The sequence below is a fragment of the Balaenoptera borealis genome, assembly GCF_965194805.1.
Source record: "Balaenoptera borealis genome assembly, chromosome: 16".
NCBI lineage: Eukaryota > Metazoa > Chordata > Mammalia > Artiodactyla > Balaenopteridae > Balaenoptera > Balaenoptera borealis.
This window is the reverse complement of record NC_138872.1, coordinates 7,430,099-7,442,847: the sequence shown is the minus strand read 5'-3', so window position 1 is coordinate 7,442,847 and position 12,749 is coordinate 7,430,099. Positions and strand designations below refer to the sequence as shown.

Here is a 12,749-nt window from a genome sequence, read left to right as displayed (position 1 = left end):
TCTGGACAGGGGGAATAGCAGGTGCAAAAGCCCTGTGGCCAAGGAGAGCACAGTTCATGTGGCTGGATGGAGAGCGGGCCTGCCGGGATAGAGACACAGCCGAAAGTGTAGGCGAGGACCAGAACAGGCAGGCCCTTGTTGCCTGTATTAAGGGGATTTTCTTTAATGTAATAAGCAATGAAAACTCACTGAAGCAATGGAAAACCATTAATTTTTTTAAGTGATATTAAGGACGAGAGCATGTATTTGCCTGATACGATTAGTTTTGGTTTTTAAAGGAGCCCTCTGGTTTTAGAATGAAGATTGGATTGTAAGGAGGACAGAATAAACATACAAATTATGAGCTATTGCAGGTAGACCAGGATGAATGCTAATTGCAGCTTTTTTTTTTTTTTTAATGTCTTTATTTTTATTTATTTTTTTTTAAACATCTTTATTGAAGTATAATTGCCTTACAATGGTGTGTTAGCTTCTGCTTTATAACAAAGTTAATCAGTTATACATATACAATATGTTCCCATATCTCTTCCCTCTTGCATCTCCCTCCCTCCCACCCTCCCCATCCCACCCCTCTAGGTGGTCACAAAGCACCAAGCTGATCTCCCTGTGCTATGCGGCTGCTTCCCACTAGCTATCTATTTTACATTTGGCAGTGTATATATGTCCATGACACTCTCTCACCCTGTCACATCTCACCCCACCCCCTCCCCATATCCTCAAGTCCATTCTCTAGTAGGTCTGTGTCTTTATTCCCGTCTTGCCACTAGGTTCTTCATGGCTTTTTTTCCCCTTAGATTCCGTATATATGTGTTAGCATACTGTATTTGTTTTTCTCTTTCTGACTTACTTCACTCTGTATGACAGACTCTAACTCCATCCACCTCATTACAAATACCTCCATTTCATTTCTTTTTATGGCTGAGTAATATTCCATTGTATATATGTGCCACATCTTCTTTATCCATTCATCTGTCGATGGACATTTAGGTTGCTTCCATGTCCTGGCTATTGTAAATAGAGCTGCAATGAACATTTTGGTACATGACTCTTTTTGAACTATGGTTTTCTCAGGGTATATGCCCAGTAGTGGGATTGCTGGATCGTATGGTAGTTCTATTTGTAGTTTTTTAAGGAACCTCCATACTGTTCTCCATAGTGGCTGTATCAATTTACATTCCCACCAACAGTGCAGGAGAGTTCCCTTTCCTCCACACCCTCTCCAGCATTTATTGTTTCTAGATTTTTTGATGATGACCATTCTGACCGGTGTGAGATGATATCTCATTGTAGTTTTGATTTGCATTTCTCTAATGATTAATGATGTTGAGCATTCTTTCATGTGTCTGTTGGCCATCTGTATATCTTCTTTGGAGAAATGTCTATTTAGGTCTTCTGCCCATTTTTGGATTGGGTTGTTCATTTTTTTGTTATTGAGCTGCATGAGCTGCTTGTAAATCTTGGAGATTAATCCTTTGTCAGTTGCTTCATTTGCAAATATTTTCTCCCATTCTGATGGTTGTCTTTTGGTCTTGTTTATGGTTTCCTTTGCTGTGCAAAAGCTTTTAAGTTTCATTAGGTCCCATTTGTTTATTTGTGTTCTTATTTCCATTTCTCTGGGAGCTGGGTCAAAAAGAACCTTGCTGTGATGTATGTCATAGAGTGTTCTGCCTATGTTTTCCTCTAAGAGTTTGATAGTGTCTGGTCTTACACTTAGGTCTTTAATCCATTTTGAGTTTATTTTTGTGCATGGTGTCAGGGAGTGTTCTAATTTCATACTTTTACATGTATCTGTCCAATTTTCCCAGCACCACTTATTGAAGAGGCTGTCTTTTCTCCACTTTATATGCTTGCCTCCTTTATCAAGGATAAGGTGACCATATGTGCATGGGTTTATCTCTGGGCTTTCTATCCTGTTCCATTGATCTATATTTCTGTTTTTGTGCCAGTACCAAACTGTCTTGATTACTGTAGCTTTGTAATATAGTCTGAAGTCAGGGAGCCTGATTCCCCCAGCTCCATTTTTCGTTCTCAAGATTGCTTTGGCTATTCGGGGTCTTTTGTGTTTCCATACAAATTGTGAAATTTTTTGTTCTAGTTCTGTGAAAAATGCCAGTGGTAGTTTGATAGGGATTGCATTGAATCTGTAGATTGCTTTGGGTAGTAGAGTCATTTTCACAATGTTGATTCTTCCAATCCAGGAACATGGTATATCTTTCCATCTATTTGTATCATCTTTAATTTCTTTCATCAATGTCTTATAATTTTCTGCATACAGGTCCTTTGTCTCCTTAGGTAGGTTTATTCCTAGATATTTTATTCTTTTTGTTGCAATGGTAAACGGGAGTGTTTTCTTAATTTCACTTTCAGATTTTTCGTCATTAGTGTATAGAAATGCAAGAGATTTCTGTGCATTAATTTTGTATCCTGCTACTTTACCAAATTCATTGATTAGCTCTAGGAGTTTTCTGGTAGCATCTTTAGGATTCTCTATGTATAGTATCATGTCATCTGCAAACAGTGACAGCTTTACTTCTTCTTTTCCGATTTGGATTCCTTTTATGTCTTTGTCTTCTCTGATTGCTGTGGCTAACACTTCCAAAACTATGTTGAATAATAGTGGTGAGAGTGGGCAACCTTGTCTTGTTCCTGATCTTAGTGGAAATGGTTTCAGTTTTTCTCCATTGAGGACAATGTTGGCTGTGGGTTTGTCATATATGGCCTTTATTATGTTGAGGAAAGTTCCCTCTATGCCTACTTTCTGCAGGGCTTTTATCATAAATGGGTGTTGAATTTTGTCGAAAGCTTTCTCTGCATCTATTGAGATGATCATATGGTTTTTCTCCTTCAATTTGTTAATATGGTGTATCACATTGATTGATTTACGTATATTGAAGAATCCTTGCATTCCTGGGATAAACCCCACTTGATCATGGTGTATGATCCTTTTAATGTGCTGTTGGATTCTGTTTGCTAGTATTTTGTTGAGGATTTTTGCATCTATGTTCATCAGTGATATTGGCCTGTAGTTTTCTTTCTTTGTGACATCTTTGTCTGGTTTTGGTATCAGGGTGATGGTGGCCTCGTAGAATGAGTTTGGGAGTGTTCCTCCCTCTGCAATATTTTGGAAGAGTTTGAGAAGGATAGGTGTTAGCTCTTCTCTAAATGTTTGATAGAATTCACCTGTGAAGCCATCTGGTCCTGGGCTTTTGTTTGTTGGAAGGTTTTTAATCACAGTTTCAATTTCAGTGCTTGTGATTGGTCTGTTCATATTTTCTATTTCTTCCTGGTTCAGTCTCGGCAGTTTGTGCATTTCTAAGAATCTGTCCATTTCTTCCAGGTTGTCCATTTTATTGGCGTAGAGTTGCTTGTAGTAATCTCTCATGATCTTTTGTATTTCTGCAGTGTCAGTGGTTACTTCTCCTTTTTCATTTCTAATTCTATTGATTTGAATCTTCTCCCTTTTTCTCTTGATGAGTCTGGCTAATGGTTTATCAATTTTGTTTATCTTCTCAAAGAACCAGCTTTTAGTTTTATTGATTTTTGCTATTGTTTCCTTCATTTCTTTTTCATTTATTTCTGACCTGATCTTTATGATTTCTTTCCTTCTGCTAGCTTTGGGGTTTTTTTGTTCTTCTTTCTCTAATTGCTTTAGGTGCAAGGTTAGGTTGTTTATTCGAGATGTTTCCTGTTTCTTGAGGTAGGCTTGTATTGCTATAAACTTCCCTCTTAGCACTGCTTTTGCTGCGTCCCATAGGTTTTGGGTCGTCGTATCTCCATTGTCATTTGTTTCTAGGTATTTTTTGATTTCCCCTTTGATTTCTTCAGTGATCACTTCGTTATTAAGTAGTGTATTGTGTAGCCTCCATGTGTTTGTATTTTTTACAGATCTTTTCCTGTAATTGATATCTAGTCTCATAGCGTTGTGGTCGGAAAAGATACTTGATACGATTTCAATTTTCTTAAATTTACCAAGGCTTGATTTGTGACCCAAGATATGATCTATCCTGGAGAACGTTCCATGCGCACTTGAGAAAAATGTGTATTCTGTTGTTTTTGGGTGGAATGTCCTATAAATATCAATTAAGTCCATCTTGTTTAATGTGTCATTTAAAGCTTGTGTTTCCTTATTTATTTTCATTTTGGATGATCTGTCCATTGGTGAAAGTGGGGTGTTAAAGTCCCCTACTATGATTGTGTTGCTGTCGATTTCCCCTTTTATGGCTGTTAGTATTTGCCTTATGTATTGAGGTGCTCCTATGTTGGGTGCATAAATATTTACAATTGTTATACCTTCCTCTTGGATCGATCCCTTGATCATTATATAGTGTCCTTCTTTGTCTCTTATAATATTCTTTATTTTAAAGTCTATTTTGTCTGATATGAGAATTGCTACTCCAGCTTTCTTTTGATTTCCATTTGCATGGAATATCTTCTTCCATCCCCTCACTTTCAGTCTGTGTGTGTCTCTAGGTCTGAAGTGGGTCTCTTGTAGACAGCATATATATGGGTCTTGTTTTTGTATCCATTCAGCCAGTCTGTGTCTTTTGGTGGGAGCATTTAATCCATTTACATTCAAGGTAATTATCGATATGTATGTTCCCATTCCCATTTTCTTAAATGTTTTGGGTTTGTTATTGTAGGTGTTTTCCTTCTCTTGTGTTTCTTGCCTAGAGAAGTTCCTTTAGCATTTGTTGTAAAGCTGGTTTGGTGGTGCTGAACTCTCTCAGCTTTTGCTTGTCTGTAAAGGTTTTAATTTCTCCATCAAATCTGAATGAGATCCTTGCTGGGTAGAGTAACCTTGGTTGTAGGTTTTTCTCCTTCATCACTTTAAGTATATCCTGCCACTCCCTTCTGGCTTGCAGAGTTTCTGCTGAAAAATCAGATGTTAACCTTATGGGGATTCCCTTGTGTGTTATTTGTTGTTTTTCCCTTGCTGCTTTTAATATGTTTTCTTTATATTTAATTTTTGACAGTTTGATTAATATGTGTCTTGGCGTGTTTCTCCTTGGGTTTATCCTGTATGGGACTCTCTGTGCCTCCTGGACTTGATTAACTATTTCCTTTCCCATATTAGGGAAGTTTTCAACTATAATCTCTTCAAATATTTTCTCAGTCCCTTTCTTTTTCTCTTCTTCTTCTGGGACCCCTATAATTCGAATGTTGGTGCGTTTAATGTTGTCCCAGAGGTCTCTGAGACTGTCCTCAGTTCTTTTCATTCTTTTTTCTTTATCCTGCTCTGCAGTAGTTATTTCCACCATTTTATCTTCCAGGTCACTTATCCTTTCTTCTGCCTCAGTTATTCTGCTATTGATCCCATCTAGAGTATTTTTAATTTCATTTATTGTGTTTTTCATCGTTGCTTGGTTCCTCTTTAGTTCTTCTACGTCCTTGTTAAATGTTTCTTGCATTTTGTCTATTCTATTTCCAAGATTTTGGATCATCCTTATTATCATTATTCTGAATTCTTTTTCAGGTAGACTACCTATTTCCTCTTCATTTGTTAGGTCTGGTGTGTTTTGACCCTGCTCCTTCATCTGCTGTGTGTTTTTCTGTCGTCTCATTTTGCTTATCTTACTGTGTTTGGGGTCTCCTTTTCACAGGCTGCAGGTTCGTAATTCCCGTTGTTTTTGGTATCTGTCCCCAGTGGGTAAGGTTGGTTCAGTGGGTTGTGTAGGCTTCCTGGTGGAGGGGACTATTGTCTGTGTTCTGGTGGATGAGGTTGAATCTTGTCTTTCTGGTGGGCACGTCCACGTCTGGTGGTGTGTTTTGGGGTGTCTGTGGCCTTATGATTTTCGGCAGCCTCCCTGCTAATGGATGGGGCTGTGTTCCTGTCTTGCTAGTTGTTTGGCATAGGGTGTCCAGCCCTGTAGCTTGCTGGTCGTTGAGTGAAGCTGGGTCTTGATGTTGAGATGGAGATCTCTGAGAGATTTTTGCCGTTTGGTATTATGTGGAGCTGGTAGGTCTCTTGTGGACCAGTGTCCTGAAGTTGGCTCTCCCACCTCAGAGGCACAGCCCTGATGCCTGGCTGGAGCACCAAGAGCCTTTCATCCACACAGCTCAGAATACAAGGGAGAGAAAAAAAATAGAAAGATAAAAAGAGGATAAAATAAAATAAAATAAAGCTATTATAATAAAAAATAAGAAAGAAAAAAAATTATTAGGAGTAAATGTATTCAGAAAAAATTTTTTTTTAATTTTTAAAAATAGATTTATTAATTTTTTATAGTAAAAAATAAGAAAAAGATTTTTAAGAAAAAAATTTATTAAGAAAAAAATTTTAATTTTTTATAATAAAAAATATGAAAAAACTTATTAAAAAATTTTTTAATTTCTAAAAATAGAAAATACGGAAAAAATTATTAAGAAAGCATATATTAGGAAAAAAAAAATTTTTTTAAGTAAAAAAAAAAAAAAAAAAATGGACGGACCTAACCCTAGGACTGATGGTGAAAGCAAAGCTATACAGACAAAATCTCACCCAGAAGCCTATACATATACACTCACAAAAAAAGGAAAAGGGGAAATTAATATATCCTGCTCCTAAAGTCCACCTTTTGAATTTGGGATGGTTCATTGTCTATTCAGGTATTCAACAGATGCAGGCACATCAAGTTGTTTGTGGAGTTTTAATCTGCTGCTTCTGAGGCTGCTGGGGGAGATTTCCCTTTCTCTTGTTTGTTCGTACAGCTCCCAGCGGTCAGCTTTGGATTTGGACCCGCCTCTGCATGTACGTTGCCTGAGGGCATCCGTTCCCCGCCCAGACAGAACGGGGTTAAAGGAGCAGCTGCTTCGGGGGCTCTGGCTCACTCAGGCCAGGGGAGGGAGCGGTACGGAGGAGGCGGGGCGAGCCTGCGGCGTCAGAGGCGTCGTGACGTTGCAGCAGCCTGAGGCGCGCTGTGTGTTCTCCCAGGGAAGTTGTCCCTGGATCACGGGAGCCTGGCAGTGGCGAGCTGCACTGGCTCCCGGGAGGGGCGGTGTGGAGAGTGACCTGGGCTCGCACACAGGCTTCTTGGTGGCGGCAGCAGCAGCCTTAGCGTTTCCTACCAGTCTCTGGGGTCCGCGCTGATGGCCGCAGCTCGTGCCTGTCTCTGGGGTCCGTGCTGTTAGCCGCGGCTCGCGCCCGCCTCTGGAGTTCGTCTAGGTGGCGCTCTGAATACCCTCTCCTTGCGCGCCACGAAACAAAGAGGCAAGAAAAAGTCTCTTGCCTCTTCGGTGGCTGCAGACCTCCTCTCCGGCTCCCTCCCGGCTCGCCGCGGCACGCCAACCCCTTCAGGCTGTGTTCACGCCGCCAACCCCAGTCCTCTCCCTGCGATCCGACTGAAGCCCGCACCTCAGCTCCCAGCCCCGCCCGCCCCAGCGGGTGAGCAGACAAGCCTCTCGGGCTGGTGAGCGCTGCTCGGCGCTGAGCCTCTGAGCGGGAATCTCTCCGTTTTTCCCTCTGCGCCCCTGTTGCTGTGGGATCCACGCTGATAGCCGCGCGGCTCGCACCCGTCTCTGGATTTCGTTTAGGCAGCACTCTGAATCCCCTCTCCTTGCGCGCCGCGAAACAAAGAGGCAAGAAAAAGTCTCTTGCCTCTTCGGCAGCTGCAGACTTTTTCCCGGACTCCCTCCCGGCTAGCACCAAAGCCCGAGCCTCAGCTCCCAGCCCCCGCCCGCCCCGTCGAGTGAGCAGACAAGCCTCTCAGGCTGGTGAGTGCTGGTTGGCGCCGAGCCTCCGTGCGGGAATCTCTCCGCTTTGCCCTCCGCACCCCTGTGGCTGTGCTCTCCTCCGCGGCTCCGAAGCTTCCCCCCTCTGCCACCCGCAGTCTCTGCCCGCAAAGGGGCTTCCTAGTGCCTGGAAACCTTTCCTCCTTCACGGCTCCCTCCCACTGGCGCAGGTCCCGTCCCTATTCTTTTGTCTCTGTTATTTCTTTTTTCTTTTACCCTACCCAAGTACGTGGGGATTTTCTTGCCTTTTGGGAGGTCTGACGTCTTCTGCCAGCGTTCAGTGGGTGTTCTGTAGGAGCAGTTCCACATGTAGATGTATTTCTGCTGTATCTGTGGGAAGGAAGGTGATCTCCGCGTCTTACTCTTCCGCCATCTTGCCCCTCTCCTGATTGCAGCTTTGACTAGAGTATTGATGAAGATAAATAGCAGTTATTGTCAGAAATTGATATGAATTGGTAATGGGTTGGATGAAGAGTTACCAAAAAAACGCTAAAGTTTATTCCTGGTTTCTTACTTATCTAATTATAAGAAGAGTATGAGAAAAGAAATATGGGATGAAGACCAAGTTTGCTGGGAAGGTCATGAGTTTGGTTCTAAACATGTTGAATTTGAGGTACTTTAGATTTCTCTTTAGCCTTTTTTTTAACCTTAGTCCCTGAGGAGGCTAATTGGTATGGAAATCATCAAGAAGCTCCCTTGCCTTCTGACTTAAAGTTGAAGTCAGCTAATGAGAAGTGCTTACCAGATCAGAAATAGAGGACTGAGTAAAGTTGAGGTATTCCATTTTCCTGGTCTCTGGTTCCTGTGGGTGATGCAATTCTTTGTCACAGATCAGCACTCCTCCCATGGCCCTCTCTGTCTCCAGGGTTGGAAATCTGCTTCCTTTTTTTGCCTTTTCAAGCCTATAGAATGATGCTATAACCCCCTCTGTTACCGGCCCTAAAGTGACCCAGTATCCCTTGTAGTTTCCCTACACTCAGCCCACATCTTTGTGTGTAACCCCTTTATAAAACAGCGTTAGTTCTCTAGGGGTCCCTGACCCACATAGGGTAATACATATCACAGCCAAATCACTCTGGTACCTCAAATCAGGAATTAAAAACAAGAAGCTATAGAGACAAAGTAAAATGCATTAGAAGGATGCTGATGGACAGAAGCTAATTCAAATTATAGTCATTGTAAAAGGTTATCTTTCCAGTTCACAATGACCTTCCTTCTAGAGGCACCAGTTCACTGGGATGTGTTTTAGGCAGGTATGTCTAAACCTCCCACAGTCTATTTCTCCCATATCCAAACTTAGCTAATATGACCAAGGGTAGTCACATGACCTGAAAAGGGGCAGTCAGGTCCTTTTCCTGGAAACTGCAAAAGGTCAGTTACTGAGCTGTGGGATTAATTACATGAAAAATGGAAGAATGAAGTAAGGAAACAAGGCAGAGATTGAAACACAAGAGAGCATTTCCAGATTGCAACACCTTCCCAAAATTTGGCCCCATTTCTCCCTTGAACAGCGTTATCACTATATCTTTAAAATAAAACCCTCCATTTTTACTTGTTAGCTAAAATTGGTTTTGGTTACCTGCAACTAAAGGAGTCCTAAATGATCCATTAAACAACAAATGATAATTTTTAACCAGCAATAATGTGGTGGGTACCTGTGGCTCTATTCCAGCGCCATCTAATAGAACCTTCTGCAATGATGGAAATGTTCCATAAAATCTGCACTGTCCAGTGCGGGAGCCACTAACCACATGTTGATACTGAGAAATCGAAATGTAGGTAATGCAATTAAGGAATTTTTTATTTTATATTTTATTTTATTTTAAATAGCCATATGAGGCTAGTAGCCATCACATTAGACAGCTCAGCTCTAGACTTTTGGCTTTTCCCTGCTTTTGTGAAGTCAATTTCCAGAGGATCCTGGGGGTTGAGGGCTATCTGCCGGCAGCACATCCTACAGCTGAAGAAACAAAATCAGTCAGTCCAGCAGAGGGATCTGTGCAGTGTATCAGAGCATCCAGTATACCATCCTCTCAGTTCTTCAGACTAAAAACCTTAGAGTTATCCATCAGTTCTCTCTTTATATTCCATCCTAGTTCTGCTTTTAAAATATATCCAGAATATGACCTTATTTACCACCTCCACTACTGCCATCCTTATTCACACCATCATCCTCTCTAGTTTGGATTAAGTAGCATTCTTAGTGATTGTTAATTGTCCTGTTTTTGCCTTTGCCCTACTTCTAGTTTATGCTAGAATATCTTAAAACATATGGCAATCACGTCGCTTTGCTGCTTCAAACCCCAAGCGTTCTCCATTTCATTTAGGGTGGAAGTCAGCGTCCCTCGAGCTTTCTACAGGGGTCATGACCTATCTGTCCACAGCACTTCTGACACTATTTCTTACACTTGCTCAGCGTCAGCTGTGTTCTACGTCAGGCCCTCCAGGCACACTCCTGACGTTGAATTTGAGTCTGTGTCATCCTAGAAAACATACTCCCTATTTTCCCGTGGGGCCTTGTCCCTCATTCTGTTGGGTCTCTGCTCTTATGTCACCTTCTCAGCAAGGCCTTCTCAAACGACCTTGTATAAAACAGTGATCCCCCTGTCCTTGCCATTTCTCACTGCCTTCCTGGACTGAGTGGGGAGATGCTCTTCCCGGGGGAAGCAAACCAGCCGTGAGCTGAGCCTCCACCCTCACCCTTAGCAACTGGACTTAATGAAGCCGTATGAGGTTGGGCTAGTGACCACTAGCCTTCACTCGCACCTTACGTCAGCAAGACCCCAGTGGGGAGCTGAGCTTGCACCCTGCCTCGGCAACAATCAAGCAGAAATAGGTAGGGTGTGGTGGGTGAGGTAGCTGATAACCTGCTTTCTGCCTCCTCCAGTGGATCCCAGGGGAAGCTAAGCCTCTACCTTTCCCAGCATCAGTGAAGCAGAATGAGATGTCAGGTGCTGGACTAGGTGGTCCTCCACGTGGGCCTTCTCCTACCCTGATGGCAGCTGAGCCTAGTGGGAAGCTGCCCTTACAGTCGCACATGGAGGGAATTAAGCATGTGGGAAGGTGTCAGCCAGGCTGCGGGGGAGCTAAACTTCCACCTCCTCCACCTGCAGGGAGTCAGTGGGAGTCAGAGCCCCACGTATGATGGGGTGGTTGGCAAGGTCCAGCGAGAAGCTGAACAGACATGCCCACGTGTACCTTGCACTGCACCTCAGCAGGGAGGACTGTCTGCTAAAAATAGAAGATTAAATAGGATCCAGAGTCTTATAATATCAAACATTTTAAAGATACAATTGAAAATCACTCAGACCAAGAAAATAATAGCATGAATGAGAAAATCAACTGGTGCCAAAACTGACATGAATAAGATATTGGATTATTTTTTAATAACAAATGAATGGAAATAGTACAAATATCCAGTCAAAAAAAATCTCCAGGCTACGATGGTTTGATGAGAGAATTCTACTGAGCATTTAAAGTACTAACACAAATTCTATTCAATATCTTTCAAAAAATAGAAGAGGAGGAAACATTTCCTAATTCATTTCATGAGGCTAGCATTACCCTGATACCAAAAACAACAAATATAGGCAAACAAATAGGGAAAACTATAGACCAGTCTCTTATTAACTGAAAACAAAAAACTTCTCAACAAAATATTAGCAAATACGATTAAGCAATATATGAAAGGAATTACATACCATGACAAAGTGGGATTTATTCCAAATATGCAAGGCTGGTTCAAACTTGAAAATCAATCAAACTGGAGTTTTAAAATTATGAATTAAATGTCATGAATAGTTATAGCACTACTTAAAGTATCCATATCATATTGGGTATGCAAATCATAGTTTGTGCTTTTTGATGAATTGGTTCATTCCATCTAAACTGTAAAATATCCTTATCATACTATTGTATGCCCTTACATCTTTTCAATGGTTACAGAATCTGTAGTGATTATCATCTGTTTCATTCTTGTTATTAGTAATTTGTGTCTTTTCACTTATTATCTTTGTCAGTTTTGAAAGAGAATTATCAGTTTTTTCCTGAAGCACCAGCTTTTATTATCCATTGACTTTGTTTTCCTGTTTTTAATTAAATTCATAACACTCTACACACATTGCCTAAATTCACTGTGTATGCAATAAGGAAATTGCCATATTTTGATCACATTGAATGATGAAAATTTTGAAATATGAAGTAGCAAGTAAAATAGAAAAATTGAAAGTTGTTTGTTGATCAACTAAAGTTATAACTGAAACCTAAGCCTATATTCCTGTTTATGACATTCTCTAACATAAATTTAACACTATTCTTTGTTTCATTTATTTCTAGCTAGACGTGGGTGGGTTTTTTTTAATTAATTAATTAATTAATTAATTTTATTTTTGGCTGTGCTGGGTCTTTGTTGCTGCCCATGGGCTTTCTCTAGCTGTGGTGAGAGGGGGCTACTCTTCGTTGTGGTGCGCAGGCTTCTTACTGTGGTGTCTTCTCTTGTTGCAGAGCACGGGCTCTAGGGTGCGGGTGTCAGTAGTTGTGGCACGCAGGCTCAGTAGTTGTGCCTCGCAGGCTCTAGAGCACAGGCTCAGTAGTTGTGGCGCACGGGCTTAGCTGCTCCACGGCATGTGGGATCTTCCCGGACCAGGGCTCGAACTCTTGTCCCCTGCATTGGCAGGTGGATTCTTAACCACTGCGCCACCAGGGAAGTCTGTGGGTGGTTTTTATAGGAAAAAAACCCCAAACAGCTAAATCAATTGAATGGTGTTAATATATCTTAAACATGCCAATTTGATCTCAATTTCTTTTCATGTTTTGGGTTGTGCATAGTTAAATAATTTCTAAATATTGCATGTAGTAAAAACAGTATTTTTAAAAAAGAAGTCGGGGGTTAAATTTTTAATAAAAACAGAGTCACTTTTTAAAATTGTTTTCTCAGGTAACACCTTAATCATCATGTTATATAGGATTTTATATTTTGATATAAACAAAAATTTTGATGGATAGCATTAGTTAATATAAAGAATTAGATACAACTTCTAAAA

At 41.1% G+C, this 12,749-nt stretch overlaps 1 long non-coding RNA gene across 1 annotated transcript in view; it reads left to right on the top strand.

The window, feature by feature from the left end:
• Positions 1-12,749, top strand: part of LOC309614422 — a 173,112-nt gene that overhangs the window by 23,044 nt on the left and 137,319 nt on the right. The window lies entirely within an intron of this gene.